The 21,355-nt window shown below is 37.9% G+C and overlaps 1 long non-coding RNA gene and 1 pseudogene across 1 annotated transcript in view; one reads left to right on the forward strand and one right to left on the reverse strand.

Annotated features, from left to right (window-relative positions):
- Positions 1-1,191: 1,191 nt before the first annotated feature.
- Positions 1,192-21,355, reverse strand: part of LOC141277130 (uncharacterized) — a 105,793-nt gene continuing 85,629 nt past the window's right edge. Inside the window, exon 4 of the long non-coding RNA XR_012327904.1 lies at positions 1,192-1,239. This is a non-coding gene — a long non-coding RNA (uncharacterized lncRNA). The remainder of the gene's footprint in view (positions 1,240-21,355) is intronic.
- The window catches only part of LOC101339495 (AP-3 complex subunit beta-2-like), a 53,363-nt pseudogene continuing 52,652 nt past the window's right edge, over positions 20,645-21,355 (forward strand).

The raw sequence follows: 21,355 nt of genomic DNA on the forward strand, positions 1-21,355 counted from the left end.
TAACCAAGGTGTCTCCTTGCTTCTCCCCACACTCCATATGTCCCCAAATATGAAGCAGCAGATTGTATGCACATATTTCCCAGTGTCAATCGCCTACTGATTAATTTCAAGTTAAAAAATGTAAGGGTGAATATCCTTCATCAACTAATTAGCAATTCTTTATGGTGACTTATTTTGTGTGAAAAAAGATCTGTTTAAACAGTAATGCTGAGATAAATAGCCCGCAGCTCCTGTCCGCCCCCCACCCCCGCAAAAAAATACTGAATTTGCAGAAATCTTTTTTTTTTTTCACCCACTGCATTTACAAAAGATTTTTTAAGTTAAAATCTGTGTGATAAAGCTTCTCCCTTTTTCTTCCAATCTCTCCAGAGGGAAGAAATACTTTAGATCAAGAAGAGATGCCTTTACTAGAAAAATTCTGGACCTTCAATGTCATTTGTTAAGTAAAAGAAGGAGAAAAAAGTTTAAAGTATGTAGAGTTACTGCACTCAGAGAGCAAGTAGTGGGGGGAGATCTTGAGAGTAGAATCTGAATTACTGTGTCTTCAGTCCAGCCTAGTCTCAGATCTTGTCAATATTATTTCAGCCCTCAGTGTACTTTCAGGTCACCTCTGACAAGGAAACCAAATACAGCCACAAACTCTAACTCCAAGCTTCAAGTTTTATGATTGTACCAATACTTTATCATACCCTATGTTTCTCCTTGGAACATCTCAATCCTCAGGACATGGAGGAAGGCCTTTCCTCTTTATAAAGCTATCCTTTCTTGCCTTCAAGAAACAGGTGGTTGGTTCTCTTCTGCCATCTTTCTGGTGACTATCTTCCCTCCCAAGTATTTGCCCACAGCAAATCTGATACTCTCTGCCCTTAGCTACCATTTAAACCTACTGTTTCTAGTGGCTTTTCAGTTCCCATGATCCCAGATACCTTCTGACGATCTGCAATCTTTGGTCTTGACAAACCAGAAGCAAATGCTAAGACTTCCTTTTAATATCCTGTCCCTTTAGCTCCAGCCCACCCTGTTCTTGGGCTTGCTTTTAAGTCTCAGCACATCAGCTGAGAATACCTGACTCATCTCTACCACAGCAGATGGATGAGAGCTACCTACTTGCTGTCCCTGATGACTGGTTCAGGCTATCAGCTCAGCCCTCTGCATCTTTTGATGAATCAACAGGCCAGATGTAAAACATGCCTTCATTACATATTTATTTCTCACTGATGATATGTTAAGCCTTTGGGGCTGTGGAGAAAGCAGAGATAAATAACACACATTCTTTGCTCTAAGGGACATGGATATTCAGTAAAAATAAATAAATAAAATCAGCTTTTTAAACACCCAGGATAAGTGGTGTAGAAATACTCTAGCGGGAATACTGTGCTCTTACTTATTTAGTGTGGCTGATTGGGTAAGGTGTGTGTGGAGTGCTTTAAAAAATATAAATAAAAAAACTCCTCAAAATCATTTACAAGCTCTTAACCCATGGTGTTTATTACAGAGTTTTAAAAAATATGGTCTTGATAAAATTCATCATTATAACCTTAGAAGCCTGTTAAAAATGAGTCACGAACTCCAGTCCAGACACATATAATCAGAGTCTCTGAAGGTCAGGCCAAGAGCTGTCACGTCTAAGACCCCCACCTTGAGTTTTATATCTATAGCACCCTGTCTCCTATGTTTCTGGAAGTCCTAAGAGTGAAGTCTCAAACAAATGAGTATCCAGCTAAGGAAATACTCAGAGTTAATTCCTGGAGCCCCAAAAATGAATGGCCCTTTCCCTGGTGGCGCAGTGGTTGAGAGTCCGCCTGCCGATGCAGGGGACACGGGTTCGTGCCCCGGTCCGGGAAGATCCCACATGCTGCGGAGTAGCTGGGCCCGTGAGCCATGGCCGCTGAGCCTGTGCATCTGGAGCCTGTGCTCCGCTACGGGAGAGGCCACAACAGTGAGAGGCCCACGTACCGCAAAAACAAAGACAAAAACAAACAAACAAAAAGAAAATGAATGGCCCTGGCTTCAGCCCAGAACCATCCAGGGACAATAGAACTTTCTCACTCAAGTGAGAAAATGGAGTCTTCAATCTATTTTGAGTTGACTTTTGTATATGGTGTAAAATAAAAATCAGATTTCATTCTTTTGCATGGAATTTTCCCAACACAGTCTATTGAAGAGATTATCCTTTCCCGTATCCCTTTAGCATGGGACTGTCCTTCCTCCATCATCTCTTGCTTGGCAAACTTAATCTTTCAAAAGCCACTTTAATTGTCATTCTTCCTGAAAAGACTTTCCTGATTTTTCAAGTCCTAACTGGAATATAGCACTTAGCTCTAAGTGTGCTACAATTCATATTTTTCCCCTAGACTGTGACTACATCAATTTTAGCAACAGAATCTTATGCATTAACGTATTCCTCAAAATTGTGAGAGTCTGATACATGGCAGCCACTTTACATACTGGTGAAATGTCTAAATTCATGCATGGGAATGCCTCTGATATTCAACCAGAATCCTGATGTTCATGGCAAATAGCATTTCTGAGTGGTCAGTGTGCACATTTATACTGATGGTTCACTATTGTGAATAGAACCTTTGCCTCTGCCCCGTAAAATGTGTAAATTTGTTATTAATATATTTACCTTTTCTTGACCTAGGCCTGCAGAATTCAGAATTGCTACCAATGTGATTATGACAATAAAGTTACACTAGTACTTAAATTTACTAATCTTCATTGTGTAATGCTATTTTGTCAGATGTACCACTTTGCAGATTTGTTCCTCTTATAGAGTCATTAAAGAATTTTGGGGAGTTCTTATTTCTGTTTTTCCCTCATGATTAGCATTACATCATTTATTATTATTTAAAAAATTGGCACATTTTCTATAAACTTTGCTAAGGTAACAATACTGCCAAGCCTCTCAACCACTTTTAAAAGTTTACTTATTTTTATCCACTGACTTTCATAAAAAGGAATAGGAGTATTCTGCTAAAACTAAAAAGAAAGAAAGAAAAAGAAAGGAAAAAAAGGAAGGAAGGAAGGAAAGAAGAAAAGAAAGAAAGAAAAAGAGAGAGAGAAGGAGGGAGGGAGGGAGGGAGAGAGAAAGAGAAAGAAAGAAAGAAAGAAAGAGGGAGAGAGGGAGAGAGAGAAAGAAAAGAAAGAAACAAAGAAACAAAGAAAGAGAGAAAGAGAGGGAGAGAGAGAAAGGAAGGAAGGAAGGAAAAGAAAAGGAAGGGAGGAAGAAAAAGAAAAGGAAGGGAGGGAGGGAGGGAGGAAGGAAGGAAGGAAGGAGGGAGGAAGGGGAAAGAAAGAGAAAGAAAGCAAGCTATGAAATTATGAAATGCAAGTATTTAACCTGGAAACAAGCTGCATCACCTTCGTGGATTAGAGGTCTTTTTCTCTTATAGAGATAACTGCTTAGAAATATTAAATGGTTAATTTTGTACATAGCCTATGTTTATTTCGTGTCTAAATGCTCCTAACTTTCTGAAAGTTGAAAGCAATAGAGCATCCACCCAGGTTCAGTTCAAGGACCTTAATAAACTTGATTCAGGCAAAGTGGCAACACTTAGGATTCCTCTACTAAACTCTAACTCATAGGAGACTACCCTGAATAAAACGAGGGGGTGATTTTGCCAAAGGTGATTTTCTTAGAAGACCACTTCATACAATGACTGAGAGAGCAAGATTATGTTGTAGAAAGAAACATGAATTTCAGAGTCAGACAACTGGATTGAATACCCATCTTCATCTTTTACAAGCTGTGTGACCTTTGATGAATTATGTAACCCTGCTGAGTCTCAGCATCTTTATTTATAAACAGAGATAATACCTACTTGAAAAATATTCAAAGATTAGTATGCTAATATATATAAAAAGGTTGGAATGTAATTGACACTCACTATACATTCTTCCCCTTACCTTACTATTGAAGAGAAAGCTATAGAAAGAGATTCAACTTAAGGCAGAGTGTTGATTCAGACTGTGAGATACCAAATGGAGTACTGACCATAATGACATTTGGAATATATCTATTCAGTTCATCTGCCCATTTTTTAATCAGATTTTTTTTCAACTGAGCTGTATGAGTTTCTTATATATTTTGGATATCAATTCCCTATTCAATATAGGATCTCCCATTCTGCAGGTTACCTTTTCCTTTTGTAGATAATTTCATTTGATGTGCATAAGCTTTTATTTTGATGTAGTCCCACTTGTTTATTTTTGCCTTTGTCACATGTGCTTTTGGTGTCAAATCCAAAAATCCATTGCTGAGATCTTATGTTTTCTTCTAGGAGTTTTATGGTATCAAGGCTCAAGTTTAAGTCTTTAACTAATTTTGAGTTGACTTTTACAGACGTGTAAAATAAAGATCAAATTTCATTCTTTTGCATGTGAATATCCAGTTTTCCCAACACAGTCTATTGAAGAGACTATCCTTTCCCCATTATATATTCTTGGCACCTCTGTCAAAAATTAGTTTACCGCATATGCCTGGATTTATTTCTGGGCTCTCTATTTTGTTCCATTTTTCTATCAATCATCCAGAATTACACTGTTTTGATCACTATAGGTTTGTAACATAGTTTGAAATCAGGAAATGTGACGTTGCCAGCTTTATTTTTCTTGCTCAAGATTACTTTAGTGATTCAGGGTCTTTTGAGGTTCCACACAAATTTTAGGATTCTTTTTTCTATTTCTGAGAAAAATGCCATTGTACCTACCTCTCTGGTTAAATAGGCTCAGTTACCACTGAAAAATGATAACTCATATGACATTTTAAATTTATTTTCTTTGCCCTTTGCATTTGCAGCGCTGACCTCAACACTAAATATATATCATATACCAGATGATTCTTGTATATCTAAATATGCAAATATTACACAAAGCAGCAAATGCACTCCTGCACATCATCCCAAAGAAAGGAACACTCATATTTATGTGAAATAATGTTGATAATGTTCATAGCAACTGTATTTTCAATAACCAATAACTAGAAACAACCCAGATGTCCTTCAATGGGTGAAACGTTAAGCAAACTATGGTACACTCATACCATGGAATACTGCTCAGAATATTTTCTTAAAAAAGAACAAATGATTGATAAGTGCAATAACTTGGATAAATATCAAAGGAATTACATTGAGTTAAAAACAGCAACATCAAGAGGTTACATAATGTATTATAACATTTATAAAATATTCTTAAAATAGTAAAATTACAGAAATGGAGAAGAGATTAGTGGCTGCCATGATTTAGCAACAGTTGGCATGGAAGAAAGGTGAATGTGGCTATAAAAGGGTAAAACGAGGGATCCTTGCTGTGGAGGAACAGTGCTGTTTCTTGAATGTATGTATCATTGTCAATGTTATCAATGATATCCTGGCACAGTTTTGCAAGATGCTAGTAAGTACACTGTGGGAAACTTGTTAAACTGTTTCAGAGGCACTCTCTGAATTATTTCTTACAGCTATGCATGTGAATCTACAATTATATCAACATCTTTTTGAATGATTCTTTAAATTCTAAAGTGCTTTACAATTTTCAGACGTTTCACATACATGATTCCATATAATCTCATATCAATCCTTTTTATTCCCTCTATATTGCCCCTCCCCTCTTCCCTCTCCCCACTGGTAACCACTAGTTTGTTTTCACTGTCAGTCTGCTTTTTTGTTTTAATCACTAGCTTAATTTTTTTTAGTTCCACATATAAGTGACATCATGTAGTATTGGTCTTTCTCTGACTTATTTCACTTAGCATAATGCCTTCCAAGTTCATCCATGCTGCTTAAAATGGTAAAATTTCATTCCTTTTAATGGCAGAGTAGTATTCATGTGTGTGTGTGTGTGTGTGTGTGTGTGTGTGTGTGTGTGTGTGTATATAATATATATATCCTTTTTTACCTGCATCTGTTGATGGACACTTAGGTTGCTTACATACCTTGGCAATTGTAAATAATGCTGCTATGAACACTGGGGTGCATGTATCTTTTTGAATGAGTGTTTCTAGTTTTTTGGATATATACATAGGAGTGGAATTGCTGGGTCATATGGTAGTTCTATTTTTAGTTTTTTGAGAAACCTCCATACTGTTTTCCACAGTGGCTGCATCAATTTACATTCCCACCAACAATGTAAAAAGGTTCCCTTTTCTCCAAATCCTTGCCAACATTTGTTACCTGTGTTCTTTCTGATAACAGCCATTCTGACTGGTGTGAGGTGGTATCTCATTGTGGTTTGGATTTGCATTTCCCTGATGATAGTGATACTGAGAAACTTTTCATGTGCCTGTTAGCCATCTGCCTCTCCTCTTTGGAAAAATGTCTATTCAGTTCTTCAGCCCATTTTTTAATCAGCTGTTTGTTTTTTTGATTTGTATGAGCTGTTTATATATGTTAGATATTAACCCCTTATCAGTCATATCATTTGCAAATATCTGCTCCTATTCAGTAGGTTGTCTTCCCTTTCTGCCGATGGTTTCTTTTTTTTTTTTTTTTTTTTTTTTAACATCTTTATTGGGGTACAATTGCTTCACAATGGTGTGTTAGTTTCTGCTTTATAACAAAGTGAATCAGTCATACATAAACATATGTTCCCATATGTCTTCCCTGTTGCGTCTCCCTCCCTCCCACCCTCCCCATCCCACCCCTCCAGGCTGTCACAAAGCACCGAGCCAATATCCCTGTGCCATGCGGCTGCTTCCCACTAGCTATCTACCTTACTGCGTTTGTTACTATGTATATGCCCATGACTCTCTCTCGCCCTGTCACAGCTCACCCTTCCCCCTCCCCATAACCTCAAGTCCGTTCTCTAAGAGGTCTGCGTCTTTATTCCTGCTTTACCCCTAGGTTCTTCATGACATTTTTTTCTTAAATTCCATATATATGTGTTAGCATACGGTATTTGTCTTTTTCTTTCTGACTTACTTCACTCTGTATGACAGACTCTAGGTCTATCCACCTCATTACAAATAGCTCAATTTCGTTTCTTTTTATGGCTGAGTAATATTCCATTGTATATATGTGCCACATCTTCTTCATCCATTCATCCGATGACGGGCACTTAGGTTGTTTCCATCTCCGGGCTATTGTAAATAGAGCTGCAATGAACATTTTGGTACATGACTCTTTTTGAATTTTGGTTTTCTCAGGGTATATGCCCAGTAGTGGGATTGCTGGGTCATATGGTAGTTCTATTTGTAGTTTTTTAAGGAACCTCCATACTGTTCTCCACAGTGGCTGAACCAATTCACATTCCCACCAGCAGTGCAAGAGTGTTCCCTTTTCTCCACACCCTCTCCAGCATTTATTGTTTCTAGATTTTTTGATGATGGCCATTCTGACTGGTGTGAGATGATATCTCATTGTAGTTTTGATTTGCATTTCTCTAATGATTAATGATGTTGAGCATTCTTTCATGTGTTTGTTGGCAGTCTGTATATCTTCTTTGGAGAAATGTCTATTTAGGTCTTCTGCCCATTTTTGGATTGGGTTGTTTGTTTTCTTGTTATTGAGCTGCATGAGCTGCTTGTAAATTTTGGAGATTAATCCTTTGTCGGTTGCTTCATTTGCAAATATTTTCTCCCATTCTGAGGGTTGTCTTTTGGTCTTGTTTATGGTTTCCTTTGCTGTGCAAAAGCTTTGAAGTTTCATTAGGTCCCATTTGTTTATTTTTGTTTTTATTTCCATTACTCTAGGAGGTGGGTCAGAAAGGATCTTGCTTTGATTTATGTCATAGAGTGTTCTGCCTATGTTTTCCTCTAAGAGTTTGATACTTTCTGGCCTTACATTTAGGTCTTTAATCCATTTTGAGCTTATTTTTGTGTATGGTGTTAGGGAGTGATCTAATCTCATACTTTTACATGTACCTGTCCAGTTTTCCCAGCACCACTTATTGAAGAGGCTGTCCTTTCTCCATTGTACATTACTGCTACCTTTATCAAAGATAAGGTGTCCATATGTGCATGGGTTTATCTCTGGGCTTTCTATCCTGTTCCATTGATCTATCTTTCTGTTTTTGTGCCAGTACCATACCGTCTTGATGACTGTAGCTTTGTAGTATAGTCTGAAGTCAGGGAGCCTGATTCCTCCAGTTCCTTCTTTCGTTCTCAAGATTGCTTTGGCTATTCGGGGTCCGATGGTTTCTTTTCCTGTGCAAAAGCTTGTAAGTTTAATTAGGTCCCATTTGTTTACTTTTGCTTTTGTTTCTTTAGCTTTAGGAGACGGATCCAAAAAAGGTATTTATGAAATAGTAATAATGAATAAACCAAATTATTTCATAAAAGATATACGCATACATAAACTGAGTGATTTTTTTGAAGATGGTAATATATATTATATGTAATGTAACTGAATAAATGTATATACATCTATATTTATATCTTTCTGTCCAGAGGGAAAAAAGAACCATAGAAAAGAAAAAAATATGCATATACGTATTCTGTAATGCTTATATAAATCAAAATAAAATGCTACATAATTGTTCACCTGGTGAGTACTAAGAGAATTATTTGACCTTGACATTCCGAACCTTCTCATTTGAACATCACAGAATTAGAAACATAAGTTTATATTGTCTTCTTGCTTGGTATGATTGTTTTTAAAATTCAGAGGGAAGGTGACAATTGCTCTACATTGTGGCAGAGAATGTAAACATCAAAAACCATAATATTAAAAATGATGGTATAACTGACAGAGGGAGGCAAAACAAGGGAGAAGTGAAGAAGAGGTTTAAAGATTACAGAGTAGGGAAACAAGGTGTATTCTCTGTAGCTGAGAGATAAGGAAGTTGTAATATTTTATCACTTAAAATTATTTGTAAATTCCAAACAATAGCAACGTGGAGGTGATGTATATTTTAAAGACAGATAAATTCACTGTATTTCATAGTTTATATTCAAGTATAATGAGAAATAGAGGAATAGACCATTATTTTACAATTGTGTTGGAACCACCGAAAGAATTAAAAGCAGAAATGGTCAAAATTATTAATCTCTGGGGAAAAGAAGAGACTATCAGTCAAGAAGCTTTCTTTAAATACGTTCTTCGCTGTTTGAATATTAATTTCCCTTTGCAGACATTTAACATTAAAACAGCAATTTTAACACAGGAAAAAAAAACCCCATTAATATGGGAAAAGTTTCCAGCAAGTGGTTTAGTGTCAAGATACAGTAAATAAAGGAAATGATATGGGGATTAGGACAGAAGGCCTAGTAAAACACAGTACTTAAAGAAAGTGTCTCATGAGTGTGAAACACATTTTATTTTTCTGAGAAAGAAGGAAGTGTGATTAACTGGAAAATGACCTTAAAGGAGTCTAGTCCTGAGTATGCTAACAAACGATCTGAGATTCTTTCCAAGTCATTTAATCTGGCTGGGATTCAGTTTTTTATTAAGAAAATAAGAGAATATAGTAAGGGTGTCTTCCGCCACTAAAATGTTCTTCATAGTCAAAGGAGTAAAATATTATGCACCTAGAGGGTAGAATGTCTGCAGTGGTAGCTATGGAAATGTTCTGCTCAGATCTCCCTTCAAGGCAGAACTTTCTGTTCCAGGCAAGGACTGCAGTTTGCTACCTGCCTCCAGCTGCTACTGCCTTCAGGCTCCACATCAGCTTTCTTGCCATAACCATGCTCTTCCTGGGCAGCCCTCACCAATGGCTGACCCCAGCAGAGGTACCAGGACTTGGCTATTTCCATGCAACCTTGGGCTCACCTCATGGGAAATCTTTGCTGTGGATCTCCCCCTTGGACTCCCTGAGGAATTTCCAAATCCACATTGCAGTCGGAGGTTCTCCCTGTCCGATCCTGCTTCTGTTGGTCTTCCTTCTCACAGGAAAGGGTGCACACCATGGTTTGGAGCTTTCCCTGCTCAATCCCACTTCCATTTTCTTTTATCTTTTGAAAGCATTACCAATCAAAAAACCTTTTGTGTTCCCATCTCCATCTCAGCACCTGCTTCCCAGAGGACCCAGCTAATACAGTGCCTTCTAACTTTGTTTCTTCTGTGGTCAAAGTTATTCAGTCAGATTCCTAAGGATGCACACACTTCAACTCCTCAGTTGTATGCACATATGCATGTATGTATTTTGGATGAGTATACATGAGTATACATATATTTCCTTTAAAAATTTCATGTATTTATTTCTATGTATACCTATTCCAAAATCACTCTCTTCCACATAGGCAGTCATTTGGAATATTTAGCACATATCTTTGTACTAATGTATAAATATAAGCTATCTAAGAGAAAAAAATAAATATAATTTTTAAGGAGTACATTTCAATAATACACTCTCAAGATACAAGTCTCAGAGAGAAAATGATGCTCCCGCTGACTACATAAACAACTGCTGCCTCAAAGGTAACTAGGAATAGGAAAATTGGTTTTCAGTCTGTTAAAAGTTAGCTTTTTTTCTAGGCCAGGTTTCTTTATTGTTAAATGCGTGCGATTTTACCCCTCCATTTTCATCCTTTCCATCTCATTTTAGATGTCTCCCTAGGAAAATACTGAACATTTTGTGCTCTTGTCAGTAGTACATTCAGTACTTTGACCTATTGCAAACTTTCTTTATTTTCTGTTTAAAGACTGCTATTAATTGAATCAGATCTTGAATTTCACTTTGAATGAAGAAGATTTTGCTAAGAGTTCTGCATCGTCTTTGATAAAAAGAAAGACTGCTGATTTTCAGCTTTTATTATAACCTATTTCTTCTGTCAAAATGTCCTTTAATACAGACTGTTTTTAATCTCTTTAAATTAATGAATCTCGTTAAATGGCTCTTAAGTAAATCATTTTGATAACGGTAGATAGATATTTTTTGTGCCCCAGATGGATAGTTTAAGATAGTTTCTTTTTTTCAAAAATAAGATAAAAAATGCCATTCCCAAACCGCATTATTTTGTGTCTCCCTGATGAATACTTCCTAGTGCTGGTTTTCTGGTCTGTGACCAAAGAGTGATTTAGTCATTAAGAAAAAATGACTTAGAAACACATCAAAGAACAAGACCTCAGGGACAGAGAGGTTTAGGAAATTCTTATATTTTTGGTCTGTTACACTCTTTTATCAATTCTGTTTCTAGCTCTGTGTCTCTTATTACTTACTGTCTTTCATACAATGACCAGCTGCTTTTTGTTAAACTAAAATTTAACTACAAGATGATCCTCAAAATGTACTCCCAGGAAGTCTTTGGTTCTGACCCATGACTTCATTTAGTACTGAAGACATAACATTTTTCATGGTGTCTACTTTTTTATTTGTGCATTTTAATCTATTTGGAGTACATTTTGTTAGAAGTCTGAGAGTATGTCACATTCTGCAGTTATCACCATTCAGGACTAAAGGTGGGAGTAGGGGAGTGGGTCAGGGATTTGAGTTCTTTGACCTTGATTTTCTTTTAAACAATAACATTTTTGAACAGAATGTTCACATATTTTGAACGGCCATAGGCTTCAACTGCTCTTCACTTTCTCTTCCAATTATCTCTAATCCTTCAAAAATCTATGTGTATATCACACATTGTAACCACAACTGATGGAAAACCCTTATAAAACAGGAATGTCCAGAGATGTATGATACTTGGGCACTGCAGCCCTGCTCAGGGCAGGAATTCTCAGAAGGGAAAAGGCAGAGAGAAGTGTTATAAAGGAAGCCAGAAAAAGAGACATACATGGTAATAGCAAAAGGAGGAAACAGGAAGAAGATCTTCAAATTCTGTGAGGTTTGGTTCTGCATCTTTCTTTCACTGTGGTTTCCCTAGGATACAGAAGGCAGTGAATAAATCTTATTTATTTGAATGGTATAAGAAAGAGTGAGTAAGAAAAGGAGCAAAATGTTCTAGAGACCAAGGCAGCAGTATGACATTCCTACTGGTATGTGTATGTGTTTGTGTGGGTTGAGAAAGAGGGGTAGGGGGAGAGAGAGAAACTATTTTCTTCTGAAACCCACGCTGAGCAGTGAACCTCAGAATATGGTGAGTAGGCAGATATTTGGCATTCTCTGGGCTTTACAACAGGAAATTATAGTGATATAGGTACCAGTTACTCCCCACACCTCACAGGGCAGAATGTGCAGAGTTTCGCTACTTGGAAGCTAGTTGTAAGGTCATCATAGGAGAGACAAAAACGTATTCCTTATCATCTTAACAGTATTGTGGATCTTCAGCTCAACAATTATTGAAATTTGACTTAGTTTACAGTCTTAGACACAAATGGGCAGGGGGAAGAAAGCTTATGAAGAGAATAAGCAAGATCAAACCCTGCTGGTTTGCAACTTGATCACTATCAGGTCCCTTGCCCAATGGGTAATAATGGTTAGGTTGTTCTGGTCCATGTTTCACAGCACTGGGATGGAAGGCTACTTTGACTAAGGAGGGGAAGAGAATGCCAGCAGCTTGTTTGAGTCCTAACACAGAGTGGATTGACTGAGTGGGTCTTTGGGCTTAGAAGACCAACGATGGTTTTGAAAAGGTAATGTCAGGCCCAACTGAGGATCAGCAAATCTTTGAAGATGGGAACAAATATATATTCATAGAATCAGGGCAAAACATGGCACTTGTATTATTTTCAGACATGAGGCTGTATTTTAAAGTGATTCAGTTTAGGTGATATAGATAAGCCTAACTGAGTCAATATAGAGAACTTTCCAGGTGACTATAGAATCTTGAGCAACAGGATCTATATATTTTTCAACGTCAATCTTAATCCATTAGTTCCGCACCTCAAAGGGAAGAGAATACAATAATTAAGTGAAGCTTCAGGGTTTTTCTTTGTTTTTTGTTTTTTTTATTCATAGGACTTTCAAATCACGTGCACTTTCCCAATCCTAAATGCAGCAATTCTATTTGTGGAAAGGGAAAAATAAAAAGTAAATCTCTTGTCTGCCCTTCGAGTTTTCACAGAATAAACTGTCATCTTTTTTTTTTTCTTTTCCCCCAGGTGACAGATTATAGGAGCCTGTTAAAAAGCCCAGGACTTTTGGGACTTCTCTGGTGGCGCAGTGGTTAAGAATCCGCCTGCCAATGCAGGGGACACAGGTTTGAGCCCTGGTCTGGGAAGATCCCACCTGCCACACAGCAACTAAGCCCATGCGCCACAACTACTGAGCCTACGCTCTAGAGCCCGCGTGCCACAGCTACTGAAGCCCACGTGCCTAGAGCATGTGCTCCACAACAAGAGAAGCCGCCACAATGAGAAGCTTGCGCACTGCAACGAAGAGTAACCCCCATTCGCCACAACTAGAGAAAGCAGCAACGAAGACCCAATGCAGCCAAAAATAAATAAATAAATAATTTATTTAAAATAATAATAAATGATTTGGCAATAAATGAATTAATATGAAGCCACAGATGCACAGAACGTTAGAGCTAGAAGTTGTCAAAAAATTTCAGCTCCTCTGCTTCAGGATCTGATATTATATAAACCCTTCCCCTCCTGCTCCATCCTTTCCTTCACATTGCATGAGAAAGTATAAATTCTGGGCAAAAGAATGAGCCTTTCCTTTAATAAACCATGAAACTTATAATAAGAAATGCTAATTTAGGTGCCTTACTATCGATTAATAATTAACAGGTTAATTAATGAGGCTGTTAAATAGGTTAATGATGCCTATTAACGATTAATAACCAGTTTTAAGACTGGAATCCCGATATCAGAACCAGATTTAAGACTGGAATCCTGATCTACCAATGTTCAAGTCAGTCCCCAAAATGTTATTAAGTTGTATGCATCCTGTTTCTGTAAAGTAATCTGTTCTCCATCTTGTCTCTGCATGCATATTGGCAGGGGAAAATATACCCAGAAATGGCCACTAACACACTGATGGATGGTGGCTCTGGTGCTAGAGTTTAGGATAACTTTTATTTACTTACTTACACTTTATAACTTTTTTTTGTTTACAGTATCTTTCAATGGGTTTATTGAGAAAAATTCCTATGAATTACCTAAGTGTTACCAAGTAATTAGCACATTGGGCTAGGGAGGTAGATGTTAAAAAGAAAAGATACACAGTACTTGAACAGGGAGCCCAGAGCATGTTTGGTCACTAATCTATCCACAGACCATTACACAGTCAAATTAAGTCTTAATTCTCGAATGCACTTCCATCCAAGCCTGCCTCTACAATTTGTCTCTGTGAACACACAGGCTCACATTTTCCTTAATTAAGCATGGCTTTGGTATAAAAACACCAACCCAGTGAACAACTTTTCTTTTTTTCCTTTTAGTTAAAAATGTCAGGGCTCCTGCATTAAACAAAAGGATTAAAAAAATGATGGTGACAGTAGATGCAAAGCAGAGGATGAGCGTGGGAATCACACCGGTAGGGTTTGAATTTGGGCTCTCCTGCTCACTGACTCTGTGACACCAGGCAGGCCATTAAGATCTCTGAGCTTCAGTTTCCTCATCTTTGACATGATGATGACAATGTACAGTGCAAGCGCTCTCATGAGAGTGAGATGTACAAGTGTTAATTTACAAGGGCTACTGTGGGAATCCAGTGAAAAGTCCACTGTGTGCTGTATGTGTGGTGTAGGTCGTTATTTCTCCACGTTACAGAAAAGGATGAGAGGGAGAGGGTGCAACGCCAGCATCACTAAACCAGACAGTAATGAAGCCAGTGCACAGACCTTGGTGTTCTTGTTCTAACGTTCTCCAGGAGGCAGCACAGATGAGTAGTTGAGAACACAGCTCTTAAAGTTGCAGCCTAGTCAACTGGCAAATCTTTTAGCACCTTAGAGTTTCATCTACAAAATGAGGACAACTCTGTATACTTCATTTGGTCATTGTGAAAATTAAGTAAAATATTATTTGAACTTTAGTTTAAATATATTAGATATTTCTCTTCTGACACCAGCAAGAAAATCCTAAGGGGTTAACCCTAAGGGGTTATTACAGCCCCTCTTATTACAGCACTTGTCTTATTTTTCATAATGTCTCCAATTCTTAGATGTAGGCCTGGTGACCAGGAGGCATTCAATAAGTAGTTACAGGGACTCCCCTGGTGACCCAGTGGTTAAGAATCTGCCTGCCAATGCAGAGGGGACACAGGTTCAAGCCCTGGTCCGGGAAGATCCCACATGCCACGGAGCAGCTAAGCCCGTGCACCACAACTACTGAAGCTCATGCACTCTAGAGCCAGCGAGCCACAACTACTGAGCCCTTGCGTCTAAAGCCTGTGCTTCGCAACAAGAGAAGCCATGGCAATTAGAAGCCTGCGCACCGCAAGGAAGAGTAGTTCCCACTCACTGCCACTAGAGAAAGCCTGCATGCAGCAATGAAGACCAAATGCAGCCGAAAATTTAAAAATAAATAATAAAATTATTTTAAAAAGTAAGTAGTTACAAAGTGAAAAAATGAATAAATGAATGAATGATGAGAATGGGGTCCCTCTGATTTTTTCTTCCATATTAACATTACATTCTAATTATCCATATTCTTTTTTCACTGTTGTCATGTTTTAAGTCCTGTTCAGACTTATGCCCCCACTCTTGTCCCCGCTTTCAATCATAGTGAACAAGGTCAATGTTAAACATGGTGGTTAAGAGCACAGTATCTGGAGTCTGGCCTCTCAGGCCCATTCCCAGATCCAACAATTAATAGCTGTGTAACACTGAATTATTCACTTTACTCCCTAACATTCAGTTTATCAAAGATTATAGTAACTGTTTCAGAGGCTCATTTGGAGCATTCAACACCCTGATATTTTTAAGGTATTTTGAATAGTATCTAACACATGTTAAGTGATGAAAAAATGTTGCCTATTTTTAATTTTTAAAAATTTTTTAGCCCACACCATGTGGTACGCAGGATCTTAGTTCCCTGACCAGGGATCGAACCCATGCCCCCTGCATTGGGAGCAAAGAGCCTTAACCACTGGACTGCCAGGGAGTCTCAAATGGTAGCTATTTTTATTATCATCCTTATTATTATTTATGTCACACTAACTGTCCCAGAAGACCTGTGCCTTGGGCCCCATGTCCCACGTCTGTGCAGAGGAAGATACAGTTCTTAATAGCAAAAGGATTCTGCTGGCCTTCAATGCCATTACCAAGTCCAATTTAACTGGGGATTTCTGTCTTATTGATGGAAACATCATCATTCTCAGGTGTTGCCTGAACTTGTGTGGTCCAGGGGATTTCGAATAAGCTCCCTGATTGTAAGAGGGAATTGGAAGACCAAACAGGACATGAAAACCATACAGTGTGTTATTTAACCCAAAAAGACACTTTCACTGTCTTTAGAGGGAGAGAGTAAGCACTAGGGATATTTAAGGGTCGTGTGTGTCTTGATAAAAGTAGTTAGGGAAGAGGGGAGCTAAGTCATGTGCTATTTATCTTGGTATTTTATTCTGTCAAATCCTCCTACCACCCTTGCAAAACTGATACAAGTGCTTTTATTTATAAAATGGAGATAATACCGAGCATCAGAGAGGTTAAATAACCTGCCAAAGACATCCAGCATTTAACAGCAGAATTAGGACTCACACTCAGATCTGGCTGATGCCAAAACTCATCTTACGTAAGAAACAATACTTTTTATTTAGAAAGTGACGCATGCTCATTTTAGCAAATTTAAGAAATGCAGATAAAAAGAAAAGTCAAAATGATTTTGAATCCACCACTTACAGATAGCCTTCTGCGTAAATGTACTCCAGGTTATCTTCAGCATACCACCCCCACCTCCCTTAACTACCGAGACCCTCATTTCTCTCATCTGTAAAATTGAAGCAAAAGCAATAGTGTTTTGTCAGCCCCTTACAGCTTTAAAGTCCTGTGATTTTATACCTCAAGTGGTTTTGCCTTCAATTTTTAGTTCCATTAATGGAAAAAAATGTATCCACACAGAACGATAGGCAGATTTCCATGAACAGTTCAATTCCTCCTACACAGGGATGGCATTAAGCCAGGGAAAGTGTCTCTTTGTAGGTTCCATGTCATGCCGTCCATTGCTCATTTCCTGGACAGACTTCAGGTGCCCACTGAATATGTGGCTACATCATCTGCCCCTGGATACATTTAGGATGATTAGAGCAGGGAATAAGGGGAGAGAAAGCTGGCTTAGGTAGGTTGTAACATTTGTGGGTGTTAAAGGGAATTTGTTGAATATAAAACTGTTGACCAGCCTGGGAACCTTAAGAAGTTATTGGTTCAAATGCCAGTAGCTAATAGATTGATATTAATGCAGAAGCAGTGGTTAATCAGTCACCTCCACTTTAGATGTTCAGTCCTTCCGGTTTGCAGTATTTTCTTTTCTCCTGCCCCCTGACTACTGCACTGACAGAAAGATTAGAAAGTTACATAATTGCATTAGGATAACAAGGCAGTTCAGGGAAAAGCTGATACCCTGGCAGTATTTTTAGAATAATTTGGAGGAGCTGCCACTACTGTCTTGTTGAGAGCTGTCTTCAGTTTTCAGCAGGGACAGAGAGAAGTGAGTCTATCATCTATTTTTTCAGATTACTGGGTACTTGAGATGGGTAGAAAGAAATAATAGGAAGATCAAGTGGTTTGGAAAATAAGGACATCACTAACACCTTTACAATGACTTACAGATTTTTTTGATTTTTTTTCTTTTTGTCAAGCACAAGATTTGCATTATTTTGCACATTGCATTTATTTCTTCTGTTACAAGTTTCCCCTCATTCCCTCTCCTTCTCATTTTTCTTTCTTACCTTTTCATCACACATGCATAAACACACACATCAAATGCATACACAAACACACACAAAGGGACACAGAGATGCAATCATATAGAAATGCACAGACACACACACACACACACACACACACACACACACACACACACACACCACACACACACACCCCAGACTACAGAAAGATGTATTTTACTTGAACAGACTCTACACATATCATATACATATATACACACACACTATCCTCAGAATGTATCTTTCCAAACTATTTGTAATTTTCCATTTCTCTCAGCCTCAATTTCACCCTCTGTAAAATTAGGATGAAATGCCATCCTACCGGGATTGTTATAAGATTTCAAAATAGTTTAAAACTTTTGAATTGAAAGTGACAGAAATCCATAGTGTACTCTCTTTAGCAAAAATGGGAAACTTTTTGTGTTGAAATGGATTTGTTCCACAGCATGGATGGACAGGAATGGTTGGGCGTCAGGGACTGTAATGAGTGTGATGAGTAGATATGTGTACACATTACTAATGAGTAGTAATGTGTAATGAGTTTGGATACTGTCAAGATTCTCCTTCTTTCTTTTTCTCCACATATATCTCACATATATGATTTTCTGCAGTGGTGAAGACTATTCCCAGAAAATAACATGCAAGGTTATATTATCCAATAGCAGTTCCCTATAGAATTCAATAAGGTTTCCATAATATAAAAAGTAAGCATTGACAAACTCCCCTTTCTATCATCCCCTTGCCCTTTTCAGGGTCTGCTCTAATCTCCAAGGTGATCTTCACTAGGAACCATTAGCAACTGCTGTCATTCATGATCTCTTCCTTTATGATTTCTATTGAAACAGAAATATAATAAAAGGGAGGAAGAAATAAGAAGGTAGAGCATTTTATTCATTGGGAATTATATGCAAATTCTCACAGAAAAAGCAAAGAGAGAATAATGCCGTGTCCTAGATCACTGACTCCTTCAGAAGCAAGGAAAGATAGGGAGCTGGAGTTTTAAGGTGTTTGCTGATCCAAGAATCCAAGAACAACTTGGTATGGCTGGTAAGTGGGAAAATAGCTCCTATTCGCCAAAACCAGAATGAAAGAAAAATATAAGAAATTAATGAGCAGAGTGCTAAGGAAGGGAGCATAAAGGATTGGAGAGAGAGAGAGCGAGCGAGAGAGAGGGATTTACTAGAAAAATTAGAGAACTTTTTTTTTTCTGGGTACTGAGCATAAACCTTCCTCATCCCAGTGCATACACTCTCACCAGTTTTCAAGAAAGAAATCTTGTACTAATTATAATAACTTTTTAGATGTTACATTTATTTAAAATATTTGTACTGACTTCTACTTTTTAGATCCAGATTTTTTTGGTAGGTATAGTCAACAAAGCCCGGGCCATGAAGCCTCAGTTATATCCAGGTTGCACATATGTGTATGCCTTATCTCCCCTATAGATCATGACCTTCTTGAAAGAAGGGTCTTCTTCGAATTTAATATTCCATATCTGTTCTACATGTCTCAACAAGGTCTGGGAACAATAGGTTCTCAAGGCTCATTTTATGAAATGAAATGTGAATAGAAGAGAAAGGATAGGATGGAATGGTATGAAAAGGCAAGAAAGAGTAAGTGGAGGTGAAAAAAAAAGATGGGGCAAAACTCAATCCTGTCCTCTTTCTTCCTGGAGCAGAAGACAGGCAGAATCCACGCTCTTGCTGACAGCACTGGTATGATGTTCTTGCACCAGATGTAACATATTCATTTTCCAGTATTTACAAAAGAAAAATCAAGCCTGCTACATATTTCATTTTCCATTTCTTTTCTACTAGGCTAACTATCCCATTAATTCTACTTTTTACTTAAAAGTTTGGCTCCTTAATCAAACAGCTGTTTCACACCAACCCCCCAGTAATTTCACTCACACATACTCAATATCTCTCTTGCTGTGGTCACATTCCTGCTATGAGGCTCTTTTGGCAACTGGGGAGTAAAGCCAGTTTCCAAGCCAATTTTAAGACAAGTACATATATTTCTGGCTAAATACCATCTTTAAAAATACCCAGTTTTTTTGTTTTGTTTTAATTTTGATTTCCAAAGAAGACCAAGAAATGAGAGGGGCTTCAGAGTTTCATGGAATAATGGTTCAATTTGTTGGCTGACTTAAAAAAAGAGATCGGGTTTGGTACTCATAGATTCCAGTCCTAGCTAATCGTCTGATTTCAGCATCTATTATATGGAGCTCACTCCCTTGACCTTCCATTACCTTTATAATTACAGTGTCTAATATAGTGCCTGGTACATAGTAGGTGCTCCATGTGTAATTGCTGAGAAAATGGAAACATGCATCGATTAAAAATCTCTCCATCTTACTTTATAGTGATTCTGTGATGGTACAAAGGAAATGTAGCTCTGGCCATATTTGTAAACTCCAGAGAATTTAAAAAGGAGGGTGGGAGAAACTATAACACAGAGGCAAGTTAATTTTCATTACAACATATATCTCTAACTATGAAAGAAGTAATCATGTATATATTGTGCAGGCAATTTATTTGCCCTATATCATAGGGAGTTAGTGCTCAATGGGGATTAGAAGATGCTTACTTCAACCTTTTTTCTTTCACAAATGAGAAAACTGAGATCCAGCAATGGGAAATGGCCTAGCCCAAAGCATATTGTTGGTTAGTAACAGAAGTAGTTGGCTTCATTTAATGAGGATTTTTGTAAAACACTGATTTTGCTTCCAGGAGCAGAATCCTTCCTTACATGGATTTTTTAAAAAATCTCAGCATCAGGCTAGAATGTCAAGTACCTGACTCCTTTTGGGGCTGGAAAAAGGCTTGCAGAAGAGTGAGCTGACCAGCCACAAAGTCCCTCCATCAGTCTACTCAGCAATGCCGGGGCCTTCCACAGAGACAGGTCTGATAACTTTGCCTTAAATGAACTCTGATTACATTTCACTCTTCCTTGGAAGAAGTGCAGACAGGAAATGTTTGCTGAGGCAATGAATAAGAAAGGAGATATGGGAACTGGAGTGTCCACTCCACTTCAGAAGCAGTGCGAGATGCTAAAGATAGAGAGGTAAGTAAGGAATCCACTTTTTATAAAAACCATCTCATGGGGCAGAATCATGAGTAAACAGAAAGGACAATGGCAGTACCGTGTGACAAGTGGTTTGGCAAAACCCCACAAGTGATGTTTTAGGAACACAGGAAAAGAGATTCACCTATTCATGTGGGGTGAAGGTTGAGGATAAAGCAGGCAATTAGGAAAGGCCTAATGCAAAATTTTGTTCTTTTCTGGATGCTAGGCTATATGTTTTTAAGTTTGCTCGTTTTTCTACATTTTTGATATTTCATAAATTTTCCTAAAAGAACTCGTGTTTTGTCTATGTTATAAAAATACATATTATACAAATGAGAGATGAGGTGCCATTACCAATATTTTAAAATTTTATTTTATTGAAGTATAGTTGACTTACAATGTTGTGTTTAGTTTCTGCTGCACAGGAAAGTGACTCAGTTACATATATGTGTGTGTATATATATATATATACACACACACACACACACACACACACACACACATATTCTTTTACATATTCTTTTCCATTATGGTTTATCACAGGATATTGAGTATAGTTTCCTGATGAGGTATCACTGAAGGCTTCTGAAGGCCATGTTAGAGAATAGGAGGGATGTCTGAGGGATGTTCG

The sequence above is a fragment of the Tursiops truncatus genome, chromosome 19 (assembly GCF_011762595.2).
Source record: "Tursiops truncatus isolate mTurTru1 chromosome 19, mTurTru1.mat.Y, whole genome shotgun sequence".
Taxonomy (NCBI): Eukaryota; Metazoa; Chordata; class Mammalia; order Artiodactyla; family Delphinidae; genus Tursiops; species Tursiops truncatus.